This window comes from Thermobia domestica, chromosome 8 (assembly GCF_964235325.1).
Source record: "Thermobia domestica chromosome 8, izTheDome1.hap1.1, whole genome shotgun sequence".
In the NCBI taxonomy this organism is placed as follows: Eukaryota; Metazoa; Arthropoda; class Insecta; order Zygentoma; family Lepismatidae; genus Thermobia; species Thermobia domestica.
This window is the reverse complement of record NC_137461.1, coordinates 274,242,946-274,270,480: the sequence shown is the minus strand read 5'-3', so window position 1 is coordinate 274,270,480 and position 27,535 is coordinate 274,242,946. Positions and strand designations below refer to the sequence as shown.

General features: G+C 36.6%; 1 protein-coding gene across 3 annotated transcripts in view; it reads left to right on the top strand.

Moving 5' to 3' along the window:
- Positions 1–27,535, top strand: part of LOC145693640 (uncharacterized) — a 389,003-nt gene that overhangs the window by 202,014 nt on the left and 159,454 nt on the right. The window lies entirely within an intron of this gene.

Genomic DNA, 27,535 nt, shown 5'->3' with positions numbered 1-27,535 from the left:
GCCGATTTTCAAAATGGCTCGAAATCGAAAGCAGATAAGTGAGTCGTGATAACGATATCTCATGTAAAATAATATTGTCTAGGGCGTTGTTGTTCCACATTTCGATTATCTTTTATCTATTTGAAGATATCACATAATTACTGTAAAATTAGCGGTATTTTAATTTCGCCGGGATGAAGACTCTTAACCAAAATAAATTATTCTGAAAGAATTGGTGGGTCGACAATGTAGGAGGAAACGGGAAAATCTAGGGAAAACCAACGGACATCATGTTGTCCATCACAAACCCTCATAGCCTCCGATTGAACCAGCATCCCCTCGTACTAGAGTTAAGAGTTCTGCTACCATATTACTAGTCCTGTTCTTGAAGTGCTCCAAAATAAGTGTTTCTGGAATGATTTCCTTTTGACCTCTTCCACATCGACAAATTGATGACCATTTAGGGGCAGTTGAAGATAAAATCCGAACCATTATAATATGTTCAGATTTCAAGGCTCTCAGACCTGTAATCGAACCCGAGACCCTGTACACCAAAGACGCGCTTGATAGTCACTAAACCAACAAAAGAACGTTTTATGTATAAAGTTCAAAACTGACGTGTGCTGTTAATGTATTCCACATTTGTATACCTTCAGTCCTGGAAGACAATGAACTAATGGTAGTTCGAAATAATTAATATGAGCTATTGGCATGTTTTGCAATAAGAACTACTATTTAAAGCAGCGTTTATGAGCGCTCTTTCAATAAGACATCGTCCCCTCCTAACATGTGTTGGATAAACACCGTGTGCGTGGTTTTCTCGGGCTTCTCCCGTTTCCTCCCACTTTCTTCATTCCACCATGCTATTCGTTTCTCATCATCATCATCTCTTTTAGCCTAGCCGGCATAATCCTGAGATGCAAAACTTAAAGATTTCATTTCATTTTTCCTCTCTCAACATATTTCGAGTTTTGATGGTTTCTTTACACATCATTGTTTCTTTAACTAAGTGCAATTTCCTTAATTCTAATCACGTTATTCTGATTGTTTTGGTGCCGAGTTGCTGCCACTGGTCTCTACAACGTAGGATGGTTCTCTAGCTTTAAAAGTGATTACGGTGATTACACAATATAGTTTTCATGATACTATATTGTATCCTTCACACCCTTTTTGAGATTTTTCCCTTGCAGCTATATATCGTATGATCTCACAGCAAGTATTATGTGTTGTCTCTTTCTTTCTCTTGGGCAGGACAAGGCTTTTTCTGATGGAGATATGGGAACTGATTCACATCTGACCTACATAACGTTTCTTTTATGAAATATAAACAAACAAACAAAAAAAAAAAAAATACGTAGTGGGAAAACAAATGACAAAAACGTATATACAGTTTATGAAAATATTTAAGCAAATAGTCATGAAATAGTAACTACTCATTTCACATCTGAAAATCATTTTAAAGATTGCTTCAAATGAAACATGACTAAATGAGTCTGAAATGGGCGTGATCCTCTAAGTTTAAAAATATATACAGTGACACTATAGTCTGCGTCACTCAAATTGGCGTGTGGCATCAGCTAATAAGCTCCCAGTGCGCTGTTACTAAACCTTCAGGGAGAAATCTAATCATTCATAATTGTCCACAAAAATGAACAAAATCAGTTATGAAGGTTTAATAACAGTGTACTACGAGCTTATTGGCTGATCCCACACGCCAATTCGTGTGACGCGGACTATAGTGTGTTTCTCATGAGCACTTTTCGATCGATGATTTTTCTTTTCTGCACAAATCATTATAGTTTAAAATTTTCCTAGAAGTTGTAATCGCCATATTGGATGTACAACTTTTGTTTTTTTCAATTTCCGTTATGCGTGTATTTTCCTACATATTTTTTTATAAAAAATCATCTATTATTCCTTTAATACTTCTGTATTATATTAATCCACGGCATCAGTTATTGAGACATTATAATTATCCTCTTTTAACTTATGTCGAACTGCAAATATCATAAAGCTGGACACGTCCTCAAATGTAATTTCAATAGACGGCGAAATCTTTGCAACGGACTTTGCCTTTGGGTGAATATTAGTGCTGTTGAATTTTTGTGACATTTGCGGTTTTCGGTTTTTGAGAAAACCGATTTTCTGTAAACCGAAAACCGCAATGCGGTTTTCAAAACCGAAACCGCAGATGCGGTTTTCAAAACCGAAACCGCAAAAGCGGTTTTCGAAACCGAAACCGTAAATGCGGTTTTCAAAACCGAAACCGCAAATGCGGTTTTCAAAACCGAAACCGCAAAAGCGGTTTTCAAAACCGAAACCGCAAATGCGGTTTTCAAAACCGAAACCGAAAAAGCTCTTTTCGAAAGCGAAAGCCGCCCGAAACCGTGTTTGCGGTTTTATAAGGGATTGTCCTTTTCAAAGTAGAAACAATGTTTGCTGTTTTTAATTACACCTTTTAACAATTGTGAAAGCATCTATCGATCGAGACAAATGTATTGATTTATATGTGTGTTTTAACTTTTTTTATTTGCTCCAAGACTATTATGGTAATATGTGCAGCACAGTGCGAAGGGGATAATTCGATGGTTGTACAAGTCACAGCTAAATTAGGGTGACAAATACTGACGTTCGATCCTTAGCTTTTTTTTTAGTTATTTCTTTGACGACTATTCAATGTACTTTTCGGCTGCAGGGAAGCAAACTGGACCCCACCTGATTTTCATATATGTTGTAAATTAGACCACCAGGAACACGAATCTCAAGGAATTTTGACATTTTGAATGTCGGAACTCGAGATATTCGAACATAAATTCACCATGGAAGCAAACTGGACCCCACCTGATTTTTATATATTTTGTAAAGTAGACCACAAGGAACACGTATCTGAAGGAATTTTGACATTCCGAATTCCGGAACTCGAGATATTCGAACATCAAGTGAAAACTGAAGCAAACTAGACCCCAACTGATTTTTATATATTTTGTAAACTAAACAACGAGAAACACGAATCTGAAGGAATTTTGACATTCCGAATTTCGGAACTCGAGATATTCAAACATAAAGTAACCAGGAAGCAAAAAGGACACTATTTGATTTTTATATATTTTGTAAACTGGACCAAAATTAGCAATTATCTGAACGAATTTTGACATTCCGATTTCCCGATCTCGAGATACTAGAACTTATACAGTAGTTTTATGTAATATGTATAAAAGTAACGAAGAAAGTTCTGTCGCTTTTTGACCTATCACTTAGAGCATAGATATGTCACCAAAGACGTACCTGGAAGATCAAAAATAGTACCCATCAGTATCAATGACCTTCTGCCAACGTTCGGGATGGGCATGGATTCCTTCGCGGTAGAACTTGGTTTGCCGTGAAGCGAAGAAGGTATCAAGTGCATTTAGCACCTCTACTACGGAGTTGAACTGGAGTCCTCTAAAGTGAGTGTCCAAGGAAAGGAACAGGTGATAACCGGACGGTATAATGTCCGGACAGTATGGCGGATGCAATAGTGTTTCCCATTCAAGGTGTAGGATGGTGTTCCGGCTCATTCTAGTTATGTGGGGCATAGCGTTGTCCCGTAATGGGGGAACCCCTTCGCGATTGAGAAGTGTTGGCTCCAGGGTATTGAGTTTTTCTTGAACACGGCTCAACTGCTGACAGTAGACAGTTGGATTGATGTTCTTCTCTGACCGCCCGGTAGCAGTTCCCGATGCACGATGTCGTGAGCAGTTCACCAAACACACAGGAGGACTTTCTGGCCCGGAAACAAATCATCTGGGACACATAGACCCAACTTGTAGTGCTTCCCAAATTGATGGAGGTGCTGGCGAATGGTTTCTCGACTAACATTGAATGTTAGCAGCAGTTCCTCACATGTCTGTTCGGCTCAATTGCTACCTGAAGATCCTCATTTTGTACATGTGTTGGTCTTCCGGCACGTGTGGTGCGTCTTTCGTGAGTGTTTCGTCACCGTTCTTAAACTTGCTAAACCACCCTTGCACTGTCTGCGTAATCACGACACCCTCACCAAAGGCCTGAGGTATCTTCCGCCCCGCTACAGTGGCGTTTGATCCAAGTTGGAACTCGTACAGCATACACGCCCCTATGACGCTCTGTGAAGGTTCCATATTCACTCCGTCCTTACATACGTTTACGTTGTAACTGAACTTCCACAACCAGGTAGAATGTCGGATATACCCACACCAACTGACCTTCGCGTTATCTCCATTCGCATTAAACTCACAGTATGAGGGTAAATTTTACACAGAATTCCACAAAAAGCGACAGAACTTTCTTCGTTACCTTTATATATCTCTCAGGACATAATATGTTTCGTATAGAGAATATTGTGTTTTTTTCATATAGCGTCTATATTCAACTTTAAGTTTTAATATCTCGAGTTCCGGAGGTCGGAATGTCAAAACGCCTTCAGATTCGTGTTCCACGTGATCTAGTTTACAAAATGTATAAAAATCAGGGGAGGTCCAATTTGCTTCCCTGCATCCTACTTTTCAAACGAAACAGTTTTCCAGATTGTACATTTTGCTTCAAACTGAGTTCTGCCCTGGCTAAGAAACGTAAATTCGCTTCTATAAGAGTCTTTAAAGTTACACTTAAAATTGTCGTTCGGCATTCTTGTAGCTTGTGAAGGTATGAATAATTCAAGTATGTTTGTTACAACATCTACAAACGAATATTCATTCGTATAGAACCTCCAATGCATTACATAGAAAACACATGAACTATACAAAGAAAACCATTGTGCATTAGAGCAGATCTCTTATTAGCAAATGATTCTGCACACGCGCACTGCTCAGATAGCCCAGAGCTTGAGCCTGAGCGCGAGTCCAAATTTAACTCAATCGCGATTGAGATTGTCAAAGGTGTAGCGGTTTACGGGGAATATATCATACCAACACTTTATCAACTAAGTTTTCTTAGATTTTTCTCCAATCCCAAAAAGCGGGTGGTTTTTCGTGATTAAGATAAGTTTAAGCGGGGGACGAATATATAACCTGAAAATCGGGTGGTACCCGCTAAAATAGGGTAATAAGCCAACACTCAATAGAAATAAGGTATATCCCTATTTAAGATCACTACACATGCAACTCATGAAATTCAATTTGAAATATCATCCACTTAGACTGACATCTTTTATATTATTATTACTCTCTCCCCATATTTTTAAAAATAGTACTGCCACTCTTTCTTTTGTTAACAAAAAGGCACCACCTCCCTTTCTTAATATAAAGAAAGAGAAAAGAAAGAAAGAAAATCTCTATCGCAATACACAATTTTATTGTTGATTTGTTGCCACTCCGATAAATGTGAATGTTGTGGTTTTGCATGTGTCGACTGGCTTCTTATCGCAAGTCCCAGACACCTGCAATAGTTTATACTAGACGGAAACACCGATCATATTTTATTCTGTATCTTTTTACTTCCCAATAACGATAGCCGTGCCTCTTTGAGAAATTGCAGCTTTTTTTTTTTTTTTTTATTCTGCCAATTGTAAAAGTATAGAATTTCCCTACACTTTAGGACATTTTAAGAAAAAATACCTTCTTTTCCTTCTGCAAATTTTGATCATTTTTCCCTAAGCCGCCGAGGGAAAATTCCCTCAATCTGGCAACTGAGATCCGGTGTGGGGAAAGATTCTTTGCTGTTTTCTCGTCGTTACTTGATATTAATGCTGTAGAATTTTTGTGACATTTGCGGTTTTCGGTTTTTCGGAAAACCGATTTTCTGAAAACCGAAACCGCAAAAGCGGTTTTCAAAACCGAAACCGCAAAAGCGGTTTTCAAAACCGAAACCGCAAAAGCGGTTTTCAAAACCGAAACCGCAAAAGCGGTTTTCAAAACCGAAACCGCAAATGCGGTTTTCAAAACCGAAACCGCAAAAGCGGTTTTCGAAACCGAAACCGCAAAAGCGGTTTTCAAAACCGAAACCGCAAAAGCGGTTTTCGAAACCGAAACCGCAAATGCGGTTTTCAAAACCGAAACCGCAAAAGCGGTTTTCAAAACCGAAACCGCAAAAGCGGTTTTCAAAACCGAAACCGCAAAAGCGGTTTTCGAAACCGAAACCGCAAAAGCGGTTTTCAAAACCGAAACCGCAAATGCGGTTTTCGAAACCGAAACCGCAAAAGCGGTTTTCAAAACCGAAACCGCAAAAGCGGTTTTCAAAACCGACATTTCGGTTTTATGAAATTTCACTTTTTCAAAAACCGGTTTTCGGTTTTTTCAAAAACCGATTTCGACAGCACTAGTGAATATATGAGTATATGGGCTAGCATAAATGATTCATTCATTTTGAAAAGACTGTATTTTCAAATGTATTACACGTGCACACATAGAATATATATACACCCTCTACAAATGTTCAATGCGTGCCCCTTTGGTGACTCGACACACGTCCAGACAATACTCGAGCTCATTCAACTCTATCCATCGCGACTCTGGAACTCATTAAAGAAATAATTAGCACTTCTGACCAGAGTATATATACACACTTATTTATTAAAAACTAAAATACAGTGTAACAGTTTCCACAACGTTATCTTTATCTAGTTAGTGTCTGATGAAGATAACGTTAAGTTGTCGACACCGCTACACTGTATTTTAGTTTTTAATAAATAAGTATGTATATACTCTGGTCAGAAGTGTTAATTATTCCTCGATCTCATTCCATACATTTTGTAGCATAGTCCTGTTAATAAGGATTGCGGTAGTGGGGGTACGTAAACAAGGTCCTTAACGTACCCCCGACAGGAAGAAGTTGCAGCGAGTTAAATCAGGAGATCTGGGAGGCCAGGTGCTTTTTTTTTCCTTCACAAACGCAATCAGTACCATTGAATTGCCGATACCACCTCAAAATGCTTTGTTTACATGGTGGCTCTTTTCCATACTCTCTTCTAAAAGCGCGTTGCACAGCTATAACAGACGAATATCCTGGCATATTCAAGCACACAAAAACTTTTTTTTTTCTTGATTTCTCTCTATTTTCGACAGTTACTAACCTCACACTGACACGTCCGATCGGAAAGATAATGAACTCGTGCTGGCACACAGTATAGACTTGGTGAGTTTGTGGTTCCTTTCATATATCTTTCATCAGTAGCGTAGCTAGGATGTGTGTATGGGGGGGCAAGTGCTGTTATAGGTACATATAGAAAAATTACAAACAAAAAAATATATAAACATAAAAATATATTAAAAAATTACAAACATCAAAGTACTAAATACATTGTCGGACCTCTTTGGGGGGGAACGGCCCCTCCGGGCCCCCCTTCCCTACGCCATTGTCTTTCATTTGTGTACGTGTAATACTTTTGAAAATATAGCCTTTTCAAAATGATTGAATCATTTATGCTAACTCTGTATATATATATATATTAAAAAATTAAAACATTGTGTAGCAAAACCTGTACCATAGAAGTAGAGAATTCTTACAGTATTAATTAATTTTTAGACTGAAAAAGAAATTTTATTTTCTCAATTTTCTCCAAGACGACGCATGAAGTTCTACATTCACGCGTATCATTTTGCTCAGCCCAAAGAGATGTACCAATTTATCTCTTATCTTTATACAAAACTTTACAGTTAAGTGTTAATCATGATGTAGGATTTTTGTTTATTTTATACATTTTAAATGCAAATTTTAGTTCTATCTCGTATAAATTACATCCGCCCCCCCCCGAATTCAATGAGGCACTTTGCGTAATATCCCCTTGTGTACATCCACTGTCGCTAGTGCTACACACCGAGAATTTAATCTAGAACATTCCAAGTGTCCCTATCAAAAAAGAAAAAAAAAGTGATAATTGGGTTCAAACATGCTTTTAGTTACAATTAAAGGCGCCATAACGCGTTACTCATACATAATAATGTAATGTCGTTGTTACGATTACAACACTTCGTTTTATACACACACATTTCTTGTTATTAACACGCCTAACCATCGAGACTACCACCTAACTGTTTTGCTATTACGTTTACAAGTATACGTTAGCAATGTGTCATTTTGTCGCTGCGTTTTTTTGTTAAGTCACATTACAAGAATATTATACATACATTACTCATCAGTTTGATTTACTAATACGTGTATTATGAACTATAGTATATACAGTACATTAAAGCAAAAACTCACGAGATTAGATAATTAAAAGGTTACACCACTACTAAAGGCGAGTGAAAGCGGACGAACAGAAGCTGAAACGTATTAGATATTGCGCTGGACAAATTATAGGCAGCTTACGTGGATAGGAAAGAAATATATATATATATATATATATATATATATATATATATATATATATATATATATATATATATATATATATATATATATATATATATATATATATATATATATATATATATATATATATATATATATATATATATAGCAGGCTGGTAGAAGTTTTTAATTTAGCTGAATATCCGCTGTTTAGAGACACACAATTAAACTACTTTTATATGTATTTTTAAACACTTTCTTTTTCCTAATGACTGCGTAACATTATCTTGTACGGTCAACTATACGAGACCAAATGCACAGAAGTTTTCCTTGTGCTACCAAACGAGTCGTGTTCGCTTTTTGTTGCGAGAACTAAAAGAAAAGTGATTAAGAGATACAAATACGCGATACGAATATTAATGATGCCTATTTACCTTCCCGTTCCTATATTTTAATCTATTTGGGGACACATTTGAAGAACAAAAGTGTGAAAAAGAAAAAAAAACTAGACTTGGTCGGCTTAGTTTGCTTCTGGGACCCGTTCTCGTAGTCTGTTTCACTCAGGTTCTTGGTTATAAACAGCACAAGGTACTCTGTTTAAAATGTAAATTTTAGTAATAATAATAATAATAATAATAATAATAATAACAATAATAATAATAATAATAATAATAATAATAATAAAGTTACAGGAGTTATAGTTGGGGCTTCTTTATCGATTTACTGAACTACGCTCTGTGGCAATATTAGCAATTAGCATAACATTCTATAAAACTAATAGCGCCCAAGATTGAATTCTGCTTTCCCATATAGACCATGGCAGCACCTACTCGTCTCTCTAGACATGATTCATGTGCTTATAATTATATTTATTTCAATAATAACAAAATATATACGAAATGAAACAGTAATTTCCATATTCATCATATAGCCTAGCTATTTCCCAAATTAATCAAACAACGTTGAGCTTTTTTGAGTTGAGTTGATTTTGAGTTTAACGTCCCGTTCAGCAGCGAGGCTATATGAGACATGGACCTACTGATTAACGTGGAATCCGAACCACATGAGCTCCCGCCGGGAATTGAACCCGGGTCTCCCACGCCAAAGGCGCGTACGCTAACCGCTTAGCCACGAAGGAGCAACGTTGAGCTTTTTGTTGCTAGAACAAACTCGAATGTTATCAGCAGTTAGATCAATGTCGGAATAGATCTTAAGAAGAACCGCATTCTCATATTTTGTAATTAATATTTCTTCCCTCTGTTATCTACCATCATTTCGACGTCTTCATACACACTTTTAAACAAGTAAAGAAATCCCCTCCGTATCTCAATGCTATATCTGCTCATCAAAATCTTTTATGATACCAAAAATTTTGCCTTCCTCTGGGAGTTCATGAAGATAATCAAAGCCATAGAAACAAACAAGAGAAGGACGCAGATTGTAATCTTCGTGGTAAGGAAATTGAAATAGGAAATTCCAAGGAGCCAATCCTCTGCTTAGCTTGCACGAACAAAGAAATTGACGAAATAGCTTCTTTTGCTGAGATTATAGAAGAAACGAGATTGCAAATGTTGTTGTTGTACTTTTCTTTTTCTTTCTTTTTCTTTTTAAGATCTGCAGCAACGGTGATGTCTTCAGTTTTGATATAATTAGGAAATTAAAAAAAAAAAAAATCTGTTCTTGGGAGACAGGGATGGGTTCTCCCTTTTCTCTACTTGACAAGCATAGAACCCGTTCTTGACCCTTCTTGAAGGTCGTAAAGGGACAATTAGTTTCCTTTTCGGATCTGACATTCTTTAAAACAAAACTCCTAAGTTTTCTTAACTAGAAATGAAAGTGCAAGGACCTTTATATCCGGTAATTTTTAAGTTCAGATATTAGATAATTTGCTGGAGACATTTGCAGTATTATATCGTGGTGTAACATAAACTTCATTCCGTTACAGTTCCTGGAAGTCTACGGCTAAGCAATGGTACATTTTCAACTGAGTATTGTATGTGTTGCCAGAACCAGGAGCGTATTAAGGGCGGAGCCAATGGAACCCAGGCTCAGGGGCCCCCCAAAAAACCCTCTCTTTAATATTAAAATATAGCAATCAACTTATTATATTATAGTTTTCAGACCCATACGAATTTTTTCGCTAGAGTTAAGTCTTCTTCCACCAGCGTCTTCACGATACTTATTTTGTGACGGAGTGAGTTATTTTGGGCCTCTATTACCAACCAAATTATTAGTTTGTAGTGACAATTCCTTTAAAATATCTCTGTCATTACTTAGAGCAAATCTAGGAGGTTTTCCAAATCTCCTTAACAATAAAAAGTTCTTATTCAAATCAATTTGGGCTCTCTCAGATACTAAAAAGTCATTCCTTAACAACATGTCTTCGGAAAAATTACTTAACACGAGAAAAGCATGATGAAATGTTCTCCCAATAATTTTGAAACGTACAATTGCTATCTTGTGTATCAAAAGAGAATTTTGAGTAATTCCTTTTATTCATGTTCGATATTCAATATCTTTGTCTTAGGTGAAATTAAATCCTCTCTAATTATTGATATCTGCGAAGCAGAATCTAATACAGCATTAGCATTATCTACAATCAATAATGCCATTAAGATCACATTTAATGGCATGGAGCATGTTAAAATATTACAGCATAGTTCTCGGAGTTTCGATGAGCCTATGAGGCTGTAGAAGGCAGCAAAGAAAATTTATGGGCTGGAATTATTCGTAACATAGAGCCCCCTTGAAATAGTCGGCTCCAGGGACCCAAAAGCCTTAATCCGCCCCTGGTCAGAACATCTTAATATACTGTCTTTTAAATTAAGGATGGCGTTCTTCCGGTTTTATCTTTCCATGGGTTTCAAAGAAAGATAGGTGCGGATTAGAGTAGATCTATAAAAACGGTAAAATTGACTGAGTGCATGTGGAAATAACTTATTACATAATTTCCCCCGGCAGAGTATTTATGCACAGTGTAGGGAAGTTGTATTTTATGTTTATAAGTGTAAGGTTACTGATCTGAAACCATCATTTTAAAACTATGTGAGTTTCCTTTTCTTAGGCAAAATTGAAGAAATGAGTAGCACATAAGACACCTTCGTCTTACCAGATTATTAATTACTTATGAATGAACGCGATTGGTAACTCTTGTTAATTTATACAGTTTATATGTATATTTGTATTTTTAGTACCGCTGTATACAATATTTAGTTAATGTTTCTCCATGTAATTTTTATTTTGAACTAGCTGAACCCGCGCTCTCTATACAGCGTATTATTCACATATGAGCATGAATCTCCTTATCATTCCTCATAACATCTGTACATGACATGTTCCTTTACAGACACTAATGAAAGACGCCTTGATAAAAATCGGCAAGGGGTATCATAAACGGGAGACTTTTCACTTATTTTTTCAATATCTCGCACCGTTTGCAAGATTTGAGCCTACTTCCGGTTGGAGTTTCTAATTCATGTATGACCAGTGTTTTATTTCTTCTTGCATGCAGTATGTAATAAGCAAATACATTACACACACACAATTAATTACAATGTTAGCGATATATGGTGTTCACTGGGCAAAACACTCTAAACAATAAACATTCATCTTAGACTGTACTGAGAAAAAAATGTATGTGGCGTACGTAAAATCGTATGTTACATTTGTAAATCCTCTAGTTTTTGGACTTAACGTACAGCAAACATATAACTGAAAACACATGTTTTATAATACTTTGTGTATAAGTGTTCCATCTGTTCGTAGTTTCGGTATGAAACAATATAGGCGGTCAGGATCTCACATACAAATGGACGTATATAACATATAGCTGACGAAGGAAACATCCATATATGTATGTAATATAAGGAAGACTATTATATATCAGACATCCTGCAACAGTATGATGTAACATCTAAGGGAGTACCTATGTAGCATACGGAAAACGTATGTTCCGTACTGATTTCTGTAGTAAGCAAGAGGATTCCGTATATTTGTACAATACACCACTTCCGGAGAACGGATTTTTCTCAGTGTGGAGAAATGATTATCCGTTTTTCATTATTATTTGGCCATGAAATAAACGCCGGAGAAATACACTAACCTCGTATATAAATGTGTGGTATTGAAAGGTATAAGTTGTAGGATATGATGCTTTACTTTTTAAAAATTCGTTACTTCGATTGCACCCCTAAAAATGTACTAAAGAAGTAACAACATTTTTAAAAAATATATTTAAGAAGAACTGAACAATCTACACAAAATTTGCAATCGACCAGTGAAAATGGTATCTTCCTAGAGCTTGTAGTTTCCGAGATATCATTGTGAATAAAAAAAATAAATAAATAAATAAAATTAAATTAAAAAAAAATAAAAAAGTTGTCCTCAAACTTATAAACATAGCACTTAAATATATAGATAGTTTGGTACATGGTACATTGGTATGCACGAATATGATCAATCTGTACGCAGTTATTTGGTCATGTACCAGGACAATATCAGTCCGCAAGTTTTATAGAATCATTTAAAGCAAGTACGGATCCACGTATTTGTTAAATTTAACAAAAAAAAAAAAAAAAAAAAGTAATGATATTCCAATAGACCAGTTTGTAAATAATCGAAATATGTTGTGTTTTTACTTGGGAGATGCGTATCTACGTAGAACTACATTAATGAAAGTTTAACCTGTTAAGCACGGATTAGCCCATAAGGTAGCTATTAACCACAGTATTAAAAGTGAAGTGAAGTGAAGTATCTGAAGTCAGTCTGCTAACTCATGACGCGCAACCATAGAAATATCCAGTAGTTACGTAAAGGATCCACATATTTGTAAAATATACTGTGTTGTATACAGTCGGTGACGCACCTGCTCCTTCCGCTACAAAGCTGGGCGATACCCGAATGTGAATATCGAAAATTGATATCGATAACATCAAAACCTAACCGATATATCGTAAAAAGAAATATCATAATGTTGAATATCGAAATATCACACATAGAAATATGAAAATATATGTATCGAAATATCAAAAGATTTCACAACATATCCACATACTGAATTATTTTTGGTAATTATCGATCTTCTGATATTACGAAATAATAAATGGTAACGCTAGTCTTCTACACTTGTGTTGAAATCTTAAAGGTTACCTTTCCTACCATTCGATACAATGTATATACTTATTATATACAATATTTTTGTATATAATTTCTTCTGATTTTATCGACATATTTATATAATATCCAATATTACTTAGACATTTGAATATTTTTCGGTATTTTAATTAAGTTTTGATGTTTTATCGGTATCGAACTTCGGATATCACATAGCCCTAATTCCGACTACGGATTTTTTCCCCTGTCTATTCATTTAATTATGTGCCTTTGCTCCTATACTTGCGTGTCAATCGAAATATCGCATAGCCCTAACTACCCATTCAGTATTCCACCAATGGGCCGCTAAGGTGTGACTGGTAAGCCAGTGACGGACACCACCGCCACGCTCCCTGATTGGTTATAGTACACTGCACGTCCCGCCAATAGACTGCAAGCTATAATCTTGATTCCCGCAATTTTCCAGTTGGTGAAACGTCTGTATTGTATAAACTTCGAAGAAATGAATGATTTTAGAAAGAAGACATTTATGTTATATGATCCATGATATTACTCAGACTATGGAAAATAAACTAAAATCTTTGAGTTTGAAGTCCCACAGTTATGTCGTGTAGGCCAAAGGAGACGATGACGATGATAAGAATGAAATAATAAAATCAAGAAAGTGAGAGGAAACGGGAGGACCCCGAGAAACCCCAGGCACACGATGTTTTTTTGGTGCGAGCTGCTATCGAACCAGTAACATCACGCCCCAGAGGTGAACACTATGCGACAGCCACAGCAGCGCTAAATTCAAACTATATAACTGGAATGTCATACCGACTAGAAGAGTAAACATTGTATGTTGAGGTTTGCAAGTCTACCTGAGTTAGGATATCGGAAATTGTTTACGAATATCAGTTACCTAGGAAACAAATACAAATGAAAAAAACACAAATATATATTTATTTTTTGATATTTCGAAGTTGGGTTATTTTGATATATGAAATTCACTGAGACTTGTCTTAACAATATTCATTTGTAGAACGTACCATATGAAGCACATCCCTAAACTGAAGAATGCTTTTTTTCCCATGGTGATGGCATTCAGTCTCTTTCCCAGTTCCAAAAGCCAATTTGAATGCAAAAGTGAGCTGAGGCAGGTGACCTTCACGGCTGGCCAAGCACATGCCGCACTGTATTTTGATGACAGAGCCACCTGCCGTGAATACACCTAACTAACGTTCATCTATCTAATTTTTTTTTTCTCCTTTTGACATGTGCACGATCTCGTGCAAAGTTCCTTTGTAATTTCTGTCCTGTTTTCGTTCGTCTTCTGTTTTATTTCTATTTTTTCTTTTTGAATCTCCGGTTTTTGTTTTTTTGTTATTTCCTATTTTTTATTTTGTTTATGTTTCCATTTTCACGGGAATCGGTAGTATTTTTTATTTTCCTTCATTCTTTTGTTTTCTCTTTTTTGTAAGTATAATGGCTGGAATATCGTATGTACAGTACGTTCCAAAAGGCATGCATTTCCTGTTCAACACATACGTTCAGTTACATTATTCAGAATATGCTGTCAATGCACTTGACCTATCAGTGGCGACGATGGAGGAGAAGGTCAATCAGCTATGTCAAGTATTATGTAACAGCACGTCGGTGAAGATTTTAAAGATATACGTTTTCCCAAGACTTCAGGGGAAGACCCTTCAGCATCGGGGTCCACTGTAGCACATCGGTTGGCCCTTCATCGTTTAACCATCGGTGTGGTAGAGAATTGGTTAATCACAAAAAATGAAGTTGAAAAATACCTTGAGTCAACGCAGTTTGAACTGCATATTAACCAACATATTGCCGTCATTTACCAATAGTTTTGACTTCGATCCCACTCCAGTCGTAATTTTAATTCTTTCGTAAAAGCGGAGCCGCGGTGGTAGAGCGTTCACCTCCGTTCGATCCCAGCCCCCGCCAAGTGAATTTTGTGGTTGACAAACACCTGTGCGTGGCTTTCCTCGGGGTTCTCCCACTTTCTTCATTCCACTATTTCATTCATTACTTATCACCGTCTCCTTTAGCCTAACCGGCATAACCGTGGGACGTAAAATTCAAAGATTTCATTTTCTTTCGTAGAAGCAACGTTGGCAGTTAAGTTGGGTAAAGCAAATAACAACGAAGGTATCTGTGTTACCCATGAAACAAGATGTGATAGTTTTTTTTTTTTTTTTGTGAGAAAAAGGTCTTCCTATAGGAAAATGATATACGCTTTTTGAGACGATTTGATTTGAGCATAGCGTCCCTTTCAGCAGCAAGACTATATGAGACGTGCACCTTCTAAGTGGGATCCGAACTACGTGAGTTCCCGCCGGAAATCGAATCCGAGGCCTCCCACGCCAAACTCTCGTACGCCTACCGCTTGGCTACGAGGGAGCCCACCTTTTGAGACGAGAAATCACGTTGACGACACCTTTTCAGAGACAAAACTACCCGAAATCGCGTCTCGTGAACGACATTAGAAGGCACAACGTTGTCAGTTATCTAATCTGTTGGCCCTACTAGGGTATTAAAATTGCGAGGAGCTCTTTATGCAAAACCAAGGTTATGAAAGACTTGATATACTATTAACTAGACTCCGAAGCACAACTGGGGCTTAAATTCAGTAGAATTGGTGGATGCTGAAACGATCATCCAAGACCGATCTTCACAATATAGGTCGTTCATCATCACGATGTCTCGCCTGCAAGGCCACGTGATGTATTATTATTGTCCGATGCTTATACTCTGCAGATAAGGAAAAAAAACATGAATATGCGCTAAATATAACGAGAGAATTAATGAAACGCAATTCATTGTCGGGAATGCTCAAGCAAACTCATGTGCAGAATGTTATCCATCAAAAACCCTAGCATCGAACCATGGACCTTCGTTCCCTCTAAAATGATCGTAACTGTGCACCTGTAACACATAATTTCAACAATATTATTGGTATTTAACGAACACTAATTCATAGATCTCGTTAAGCTGAACAAAATTACATGGTTGAGGTTTAATTCTCATGCGTAGTTTTAGAGAAAATCGATTTTTAAAAAACACTAAGAATTGATACTGTAATAACCACGTTATTTATTAAGATGAAAATGATACTTTCCATTCTAACACTAACAAAATGACAGCATACAGTATGAGTAATAAGATATGGCCTCAAAACATGATTATCTCTTGAACTTTTAATTTTTGGCTCAGTAAAAAGTTGCCAAAGGTGATACGTCATATGGCAATCTATGGATCGTATCAAAGTGAAGGGATGCGGTGGGTCAGTGGTAGAGCGTTCACCTCCGGTGCATGGGGTCCTTGGTTCGATCCCAGCTTGCGTCAAGTGAGCTTTTTTCGGTGTACAGACACTGTGTGCGTGGGTTTTGTCGGAGTTCTCCTATTTCTTCCCACTTTCTTCATTCCACCATATTCATTAATTTCTCATCATCATCGTGTCCTTTAATCTAGCCGGTATAAGCGTGGGACGCAAAACAAAAAAATATTTCATTTCGTATCAAACTGAAAAAAAATGTTTGAGCTAAAATTTCATGTGTACTTTTCGAAAAAAAAAATAGTCATTTTTATTTTACTATGGTGCTAAAAATGTCTTGCGTTGTTTCTAATTAATAATTGATACTTTTTTCTTTGTACAGGGTGGCCCAAAAGTAGGTATACACCCCTGCATTGATCAAGTATAACATTCTAGCTTTTAGGTTTATTTGCTTCGGCTGTTCCAAGCTTAAGATATAAGTAAAAAGACATTAAGAACAAATAACAAAGAAATTAAGTCTACCTGATGAATAACAATAAGAAATTATATAAAAAGCAATAAGTTGTTCAGTACAAGACTGTATGCCTACTTTTGGACCACCCTGTATTACAGTATTTTGCTGCAACAATGTTCATTTGTGTTATGTACTATGCATGTAAAAAATACACTGTTAAATAACATACTCTTAACAGTGATACATGTGCACCTAACTGTGACGCACATAATCCTAACAGCAGAGTTGTCCATTTCCCGAAAGTTCTTGGTTATCCCAAATCTATCATTTTCCACCCACCCCACTCCCTCAAAGAGAATGGTAATACAGGAGAAAACAAAAGTTAACTTCCTTAGTAGCAGTGGCGGGTCTAGAAAGTAAATACTGGGGGTAACCAGAATCCAGACTGAGTTTATTATAAACTTTCAAAAAAATATAAATATTTTTTGTCACTCAAAAAACTGGTTGGCCTAGTCCCCCAGCCCCAGGCTACATCCGCCACTGCTTTGTAACTAAATTTTGTTCAATTTCGAAACTTATTACAATCTTAAAAAGCATCATTATTGTATAATTACAGTTCGATTGTGACATTTTCAATTAAAAAAAAAAAACACCTGAGCCCAAAATAATTTAATGAGGACAATCTATGCCTTAAAGCCCTCCTATGGGGATCCCTGCTTTAAAATGATGCACATGTACTTGTATGCTTTCTGAGACAACTTGAATCAGCAATATATCTGAAATCCACCCACTTTACATCTGCAACTAAAAAACGCTGTACACGGCATCGCATGGCAACACTGTAAAATACATAGAAATAAACATTGGAAACTCCTTTTAGCATATGTCATTTTATTTTATATACGTATATGTGGGTGTAGGGACTCGTTGGTCAAGTTACCTACTCTTAGAACGTCTGAGTCATAATTTTTGCAGTCAAAGGAACAGACTGTTGGGTATATAAACCAGGATGCAACGCAGAAAGGAAATGAAGGATATGGCCTTCATATAATAAATTCATGAGAAAGATTATTAGTAGATTCTTTAGAACATTAATAACCTGTCTGCTTTTGGTAAAAATCTAAATTAGGAAGTTGTTTTCGTACACTGAGAAAAGTCCGTTCTCCGGACAGCAGTATATTGTATAAACAAATATACGGAATCCTCTTGCTTACTACAGAAATCAGTAAGGAGCATACGATATTCGTATGCTACATAGGCAGTGCCCTTAGATGTTACTTCATTCCATTGCAGGATATTTTGATATCTAACAGTCTTCCTTATATTATATACATATGTGTATTTTACCTTCATCAGCTATATGTTATATACGTCCATTTGTATGTGAGATCCTGACCGCCTATATTGTTTCATACGGAAAGTACTATACAGAAAGTATTATAAAACATGCGTTTTCAGTTATACGTTTGCTGTATGTAAGTCCAAAAAACTAGAGAATTTACAAATGTAACATACGATTTTACGTACGCCACATACATTTTTTCTCAGTGTATTCTTTATTCACCGGGATGCATTTTTTGTATAGAGTACTAGGTCCTTATAACCATCTTCTTTTTTTTTTTTTTTTTTTTAACTATACATTTCCATTTTAGTTCAAAATGTATTTCTTTGCTAAGTAAAAATAAATGTAATGGTATTTGATGGTTAACTCCTAGTTCTAAACCGCAGCACTGATTTTGATGGTTTTGGGTACATGACTAAACTCTTCCCTAATTGGGCTTTTTAAGCATATTTTCAGCGACCCATTGGATTGTGTCCAATCCATAGTTTTTGGGGTCGCCGAGATAAATAGTGACATTGCCGGTGCTGTTTAAGTCCAAGTGACCTAAGGGGGTGCAAGGGCCTGCCCTAGGCAATTTCCTGCCTTTTCTCCAGAAAGAACAAATCTTAAAAGCCATGATTTTTAGTATGGTAACCCATCATGAACAACGAAGGGGAGGGAACAAGCACTCGCACACAGAAAGGCCTAAACACTACAAATACATTCTCATTGTGTCTGTTTCTTTGAAAATAATAAGTCTGAGCTATTACGTTAGTGAAAGATGAAGCAAACATACCTGCAGAGGAAAGATGGTAATCCTTTTTATATATTTTGGTTGGGGGGGGGGGGAAAGAAAAAAGGGCCCGCTAGATTTTAACTGATTCTTGTAGTACTCGACGAGGGAAATCGATTAGTGAAGGAATTTTCAAAATTGGCGCAGACAAACATGGAGAAAATCGCATTTTCATCCCCATTTTGAACCGGAACATGAAAATGCGATTTTCATCCTCATTTTGAACCGGTACATGAAAATGCGATTTTTTTCCATGTTTGCCTGCGCCGATTTTGAAAATTCCTTCACTAATCGATTTTTCTCGTCGAGTACTACAAGAATCAGTTAAATCTCGCGGGCCCTTTTTTCTTCCCCATTTTGAACCGGTACATGAAAATGCGATTTTTTTTCATGTTTGCCTGCGCCGATTTTGAAAATTCCTTCACTAATCGATTTCTCTCGTCGAGTAATACAAGAATCAGTTAAAATCTCGCGAGCCCTATTTTCTTCCCCATTTTGAACCGGTACATGAAAATGCGTTTTTTTTTTCATGTTGGCCTGCGCCGATTTTGAAAATTCCTTCACTAATCGATTTCTCTCGTCGAGTACTACAAGAATAAGTTCAAATTTCGCGGGCCCTTTTTTCTTTCCCATTTTGAACCGGTACATGAAAATGCGATTTTTTCCATGTTTGCCTGCGCCGATTTTGAAAATTCCTTCACTAATCGATTTCTCTCGTCGAGTACTACAAAAATCAGTTAAAATCTCGCGGGCCCTTTTTTCTTCCCCCAAACCTAGATTTTAATATCGAGCTCATATATCAGTTTGCAATTCCAGTGCAACTAGCTCTTTTATCTTTATTTCTTGATTTTCCTTCTACGTCTGTTAACTTCATTTTTTAAAAAAAAATCTTGTTTCCATCCTTAATGATAAGCAACTTGTTTATGACAAAGACAAGACTAGTTTTCATGAAAACTGCGATAACTAAATGAAACAGGTGTTCGCTACTATTCGAAAATTAAGTTCTTGTATTTGACAACAATCAAGCAATTCATACTGAGATTTATTTGACGATTTGCTTTAGCACTGTCCAATGTGACCTCAAATTAATGCGACCTAAACATGATTTATGAATGTAGTATTCAAATAAAAGATAGGGTTAGTAAATTTTGCTACCATCATCATGAAGTCGGTTTCCAACAAGAAGTATTTATTTCAAATAATGTAGTTATGAACATACTGGTAAAGTGGTAACGTTGCTTTCTCTTTAACATAGGGTGCTTTACAATCGAACGGCTTGTGCGATTGGAAAAATTCGACCATTTTAAATTTAAAATAACAAATTTGCAGCAACTTTTTCTCTCAATTTTTTCGTATCTTAACTGATAATAGACTTTGTCAGTGGGCCCGGACTTTTGATGCACCCGGTATAATATCTAATATGTGAATGATTTAATTTAAATACGTGTGAATAAGCTGTGAGCAGTGGCGTATTTACGATTTTGTTTCGGGGAGGACTTTGCTAACTTTCGGGGGGGGGGGCTTTGCCTGAAAATATGAAAATACTGCAAGATATTTAATATACTTTACTATAGTAAGTAACATTTCGGGGGGGCTTAAGCCCGGAAGTCCCCCCTAAATACGCCACTGGCTGTGAGTGAGATAAAACCATTTCAAAGCTGCTCATACGCAATATACAAAACTGCAATTTCAAATTATGTTCATATTGTATATATGCAGGGGTACATTTTATTTATACGTGTTACGTTGTTGATTTGGAATGTTGCAGAATGTCTCACACTGTGTGATACAGTACTGTAAAACGTGTTCTGTGCATCACTGAATATTCTCAGAATCCTACTGTTACGTCAGTTGGTAAGTGGGAGCAAGAAAAAGTTCAAGGGAATCTTACAATGTGAGTATATATATAATACTCACATACACTGAGTTAAACAGAGATAAACATGAGAAATTAAAATTCTTAATTCATTCTTAACAAACAAAAGAACAAAAAGTTGAGCAAGCACTTACAAGTGTATTTTTTGGCTCACTTAGATTCATCCGCCATCTTTCAACATCACCCATCAATTTTATCGAAGTTTACTTGAATTTACTGTGAGACAGAGTAATTATTAATATTGTGATTTGGATGACTGGAACAAAGCCTGTCTGAAAATATTAAAAAAAAAAAAAAAAAAAAGTTAATTGGGATTAAGAAAGAAGAAAAAAGAATGTTGGAGAGACGCCTGCAGGATTTTTTTTTCAAGGACGATATGAAATGAATGAAATTTTACGTCCCACGTTTGGGGGGAGAAGACCGACACACAGGCATAGTTGTGAATATTCACAAACTTTGATGCACACGTGCATCTAATACCAGTACATGATATAAGACAAAAATTATTTACTACATATCCTTATTAACTACAGTAAGTAATCTGTAGTACAATCAGTGGCGTATTTATAATTTTGTTTCGGGGGGCTATGCACAACACGGGGAAGCAGGGGGGAAATTGCCCACCTGAGTTTGAGAATTAAATATATTTTAATCTATTGCCTACTATTATACTAGGAAAACACGTGAAACTCATATGTCGGTGGAGGTTCTTACTCCCCTCTTCCCTTTAGAGCTCCTCTGTTCCTAAGCGGATAGCGAACGCGCCTTTGGCGCGGGAGACCCGGGTTCGATTCCCGGCGGGAGCTCATGTGGTTCGGATTCCACTTTAATCAGTAGGTCCACGTCTTATATAGTCTCGCTGCTGAACGGGACGTTAAATTCAATCAATCAATCAATCACCCCCCCCCCCCCCGATTTAGGCAAATCTGAAATGACGCTCCTGCAAACACACGTTGAATATTTGGACGGCGTTATGCATCAATTGACCAAGCGCCAAAACATGGTTCTGATTCTGAGATATTGAAGCAAACACAAACATGTTACCATTACGATCCAGTTCTTGGCGCTTGGTCGAATAGCTTTTCTTGAACGTTTAAACAAATAGTAGGATTTAGTAGGTAGTAACCTTTCTTTATAACTAAACGATGTAAATATTCCTTTGTAATGATAACTGAAGTCCCCCGTTATATTGATATCCGTGCAAATTGGTGTGGAACTCCAGTTTCACTTATCAGCTTCTCTTAGTTTTGGTGTTATTAACGGCGACCAACTTGAATCACAAGTAACGACGGTCGAAAGTATGATAGGAGAAACGAAAGAAAGTAACAACTAAAAAAAAGAAACAGAAGAGTAGAATGAACCAAAGAAAGAAAAAGGAACGCAGTTTTTGCATGGAATGAAATTTGACAAATACAGTATTATTTCTGAACAAAGAGCATAACAAAATGGAAAGTCAATGAAGTTTTTAGAAATGGTAAGAAGAAGGGTTATTGCTGTACATTCATGTCAAAAATTGAGTTGAGTTGAGTTGATTTTGAGTTTAACGTCCCTTTTCAGCAACGAGGCTATATGAGACGTGAACCTACTGATTAACGTGGAATCCGAACCACATGAGCTCCCGCCGGGTCTCCCGCGCCAAAGGCGCGTACGCTAATCACTTAGCCACGGAGGAGCTCCCTCATGTCGAAAATTATTGTCGCATGTCTATAAATGTGTTGTTGTAGTAATATAATTTGATAACGAATTCTCCCGGTACTGTTTATAATGTTAGTATGTGTATAATCGGCAAAGACATGTATGTGGCAAATTTCATGTCAAAAGAGCAGTAAATAAGAACAATAAAACGAAAATAAAACTTGCTTGTCCATTTAGCAACATTTTGTTTTACTCATTCTAATTTTCGTATTTATAATCCTTTTCCTATGAAATTTACTACAAATATATATTTCCAGATTATACACGTAGTATCAGTATTAAAAGCACCCTGCAAAATCATTAGCAAATTATATTCTTACAAGAAGACAGTTATAGATGTGTGACAATAATTTTGGACATGAGTGTACCTGGAATGCGAAAAACTAATAAATTTATATCGGAGGAGGGAAACTTGAGCCTGATAGCCCCCTAAATACGCCACTGAGTACAATAGTATTTGGCATAAATATATTAAGTACTATAATATGTGAGAGCAAATTAGTATATTTTGGCATGTATTTCCAAGAACTGAACACCATTCGAAAAACGAAAGGGGTCGCAAATTTCCCTGCTGCGAACGGCCATGGCTATATGATGTTTCTTTTCCTCAACGTAGAAAAGAATGGACTTATTATGGAATTCTAATAAATTGACTCAGGGAATGACGTATTTGTGATAATACATTCTCAAAGTCTGCTCATATGAACAGTAAGAATCTGCCTAATCTGCAAAGAAGGAAAGGTCAATATTTATAATCCGTAATAAAATATGTAAGGTGCAATGCAAGTCCCAAGGTTCAATAGCGTGTTGACATCACTGGAAGTCGTAAGGTCATCAAGTTCCGGCTGAGTCAGTTGAAATACTGTATTTATAGAATTACAGCAAAATATTTATAGAATTACTCATTTAATTTAAAATGTCTCTTGAAAGATGACGCAACAATAAAATATAAGTATTAAAGCCATTGTGATTACTGATATCAAGAGTATTGATGCTCATCTTGAAAAGAAAAGAAGAAAGAAAAGAAAAAAGAAGAAACTAGAGTTTTGAAGAAAAAGATCATATTCAAAAAGAGATATTGTTATACAAAAAGCTACATTATATATATCTAAGGTTGTCAGTCGTTGTGAATTTTACACTATTTTTCTGTCCTGATGAAAGTTGTGTGGTTCCGTAGTCTATGGTTAGAGCGTTAAACTCACGTCTGCGTAGTCCCAGATCCCAATTTTCGGCGTGTACCCAGCCTCATGAAGTAAACTGAGGAGTCACGTGCATGGGCGGAGCTAAGTGGGGCATGGGGACATTGCCTCCAACTTTTTTTGACAAAAAAATAAAAGTGCCACCTATAAGATATGGCCACCGAGACAGCCACCAAAAGGTCTGCCCTCCAGTAGAAAATTCCTGTCTCCGCCCATGGTCACGTGAATAAGAGACGTGGCAACTATTAGGTCCAGAAAGCTCCTGGTACACCTATTAGCGATAGAGCATCCCAACGCACTCATCTGGTGTTCGTCGCAGTTCAGTTGGCCGCCAACAGATGGCATTGAAGCGTCTCGGGTCCACAAAGGGCTGTCACGCCAATTGTTAGTGCGAAAGTTGAACAGGACGCATATTTGTCCAGTATTTGCGTCTAGTTCTGTAAGTTCAATTTTTTAAGCCGTGACAAAGAGAATATTCTCGCTATACTTCATGCCTACATGGAAGAACTATAACATTACACTTTCTGCTAGAGTGATGTGCTGCTTGCGAACGAACCCAACCCGCTGAATGCCTCTTTCCCATTAGCGAGTCATAGACAATTAATCAAAATAGTTATTACAACTGCCAAAATTTCAGCATCCCGGCACATAATTCAGAACGTATTTATTTTTATTGGTAAGTGAACAGTGGACTAAGGAGAGAAACAAACTTGACCTGGCAACAGTGAATATATATATATATATATATATATATATATATATATATATATATATATATATATATAAGGGCGGATCCAAGGGGGGCTATAGGGTCTATAGCCCCCCCTTGACCCTCAGGTATACATTGGATAAAATGGACTTCAATCCTGTTTTACACTGGATAAAGCGTCAAAATGTGGTTTAGCCCTCCCTTGATCATATCCTGGATCCGCCACTGTATATACGTTTAAAAAACAAATTTTCAGGCCTACTGAAGAGGATCACAAAGGGGACTGAGGCCCATGGCCATGCCAGCTTCGGGGCTGTAATGTACAAAGAAGTTTGTTTACGCATTCTCTTATTATCAGTTCCGTTGGCAGCATTAATTAAGAGATAATTACAGCCATATTCTTTTTAATAATTACAGAATCGATTGATTTGTTCGTGATCTACGTGCAGCTAACATGAAGTGATTACCTTAAGGTGGATATTGCGGATGATTAATGAGAGTGAATGATTGTGAAATGTGCGCTCTTCCATCGGATATCGAACCCGAGACCTCATGCACCAAAGGCTCACGCACTAGCCATTAATCCAGAGGAAAGAGCATGCTGATAAAAGTATTTTCGTAATTATTGCGTGCAGAAAAGCTTCGACTACTACTGATAGTTTCCGTGTAAAAAAATGAATGGATTAATTCCCATTAACCATTAAAGTATTCAAGTACAAACAGTAACGACTTCGTTCTTGTCATGCAAAGCACGAAGTTTTCTACCGTATATATTTGTATCTTGTATAAAATCATGATTGCAAATAATACATTAGTATTTTCTTTAATTTCGTTGTGCCTTTTAATGTGTTGACAATATCTGTACGTACTTTGGTTGTTGACCATGATGTGGCCATCATGAGTGTATTGATTAATATCAATCACATCTATATAATTAACAATTAAGGCATTATTCATCAATGTATTGGAGATCTTCACAAAATGTCAATATAGTTCCGGTGAGTACATCAATATGGCGGATATACTTCACTTCATCACTTTATCTCATTATCCTGCACATACATGCGTAGTTACTGACCTTGAGTTAACCACGTTGCATTCACACAAAATTGCACAACACGGTTTGAAGAATTATTCGTGTCATTTAGTCAGGAGAAAAGCGAAATTACATCCACATTTTCTTCCTGTTGTCGAATCACGATTGACACATTGGTCGCCATTTTTAATAATATCTAAGAGTTTCTTGTTAGAGGAAGTTTTTAGTTTTTTCAAAATCCAGTCACATCTTCTCTGTCATTTTCTGGAATATATGTTTTACATCAAGCAAGGTCATTTAAACTTCTTTAAAGAAAAAATTAAGTGTAATGTTTATATTTAACTTGTGAGGAAAATATGTTTGTTTATAAAATTTGTATAGGAGTATGGAGATGTATCTGTTGGATACGTTTAATTGGGGAAAAAATAATTGCAAGAATCTTAGAATCAATTTTCTTGAAAACTTTAAATATGACATCAACATACGCATTTCAATATCTGTGAACAAAACCTAACCTATTCTTAAATCCAGAATATACTGATGAACTCGAACACGGTCTGGGAAAATTAAAACGTGAATGGAATATTTGTTATTCCTTGTGGGCCTCAGGAATAGGAACGTTTCGGTAAATGTTTAGTTCTTTAACAAACGTTGAAACGATTGGAAAACGTTCAAATATTTTGGTTACAATTTTGAGCATTACAAGTAACAAGTTACAAATGAGCGGTTCAACGTTTTGATAAACATTTCAATAAGTTCAACCGATGGTCTCTCTGAGATCATACAGCCGCGGGCTGCAGTACCGGAGAGCTTTGAACTGAATTTTTGCAATAACATTTTTATTGCTTATTATAATGAACAATAATTGTAGAATATTATAATTATACGAAATTGCTCATTATAATTATACAACATTTTAAGCAATGCCCCCTCAAAGTAGCCCCCCTCTACTGGCAATACGCCGTCCCCAATGTTTTTTCCATTTCTGGAAAGCCTCCTGGAACGCACTTGATGCGATGGTGTGCAGCTCTCTTGTCGTATTGTTCTAAATCTCCTTTATAGTTTGAAAACAACGTCCTTTTAAAGTTATTTTAAGTTTGGAAAACAGAGAAAAAAGTCTGCTAAGGCTAGGTCCGGAAAATAGTGTGGATAAGGCACAACTGGAGTCTGATGTTTTGCCAGGCTAACTGAGGATGAGCAAAGCGTGAGTGGACACAATAACACGGCGTACCATCCAAGTCTGTTTTTCCCACAATACAGGCCTCTTCCTGTGCACAACCCTCAACCGCGCTAAAATGTCATGATACAACTGTGTGTTTGCCATGTGACTAGGTGGTACAAATTCATGATGGACAGCGCCTTTGCAGTAAAAATAGATAAATAATAAAAAAGGAACATCATTTGATCTCTGACTGACTCATGCGTGCTTTTTTTTTTTTAATAAAAAGGTTCCGAATGAATTGAAAAGCAATTGTAAATCTTTTTCCAAGTTTCTAACAACATTTCATACACACGCACATTCTTCTTCAAGCTCTTTCATTGTTATTGTATCGGTAATCCGACGAAGAGATTGTGTACATGCTCACTTCAGCGGCTGTAGCTCAGCGACTAACGTTCATAGCGAAACGAGCAGATAAATGGCAATTTGTTGTGTAAACCTGCCGCTAAGTGCGATCTAGTCACAGCGCGCTGCCTCTGCCGGTTGGCGCACTATTTCGAAAGTTCCGTTTCTTTTTGAACACACCTCACATATATTAATCACTAGTATTCTTGTATATAAAATTGAGCGTTTGTGTGTTTGTCTGGTATACAAATCCACTCTGTTGATTTGATATAC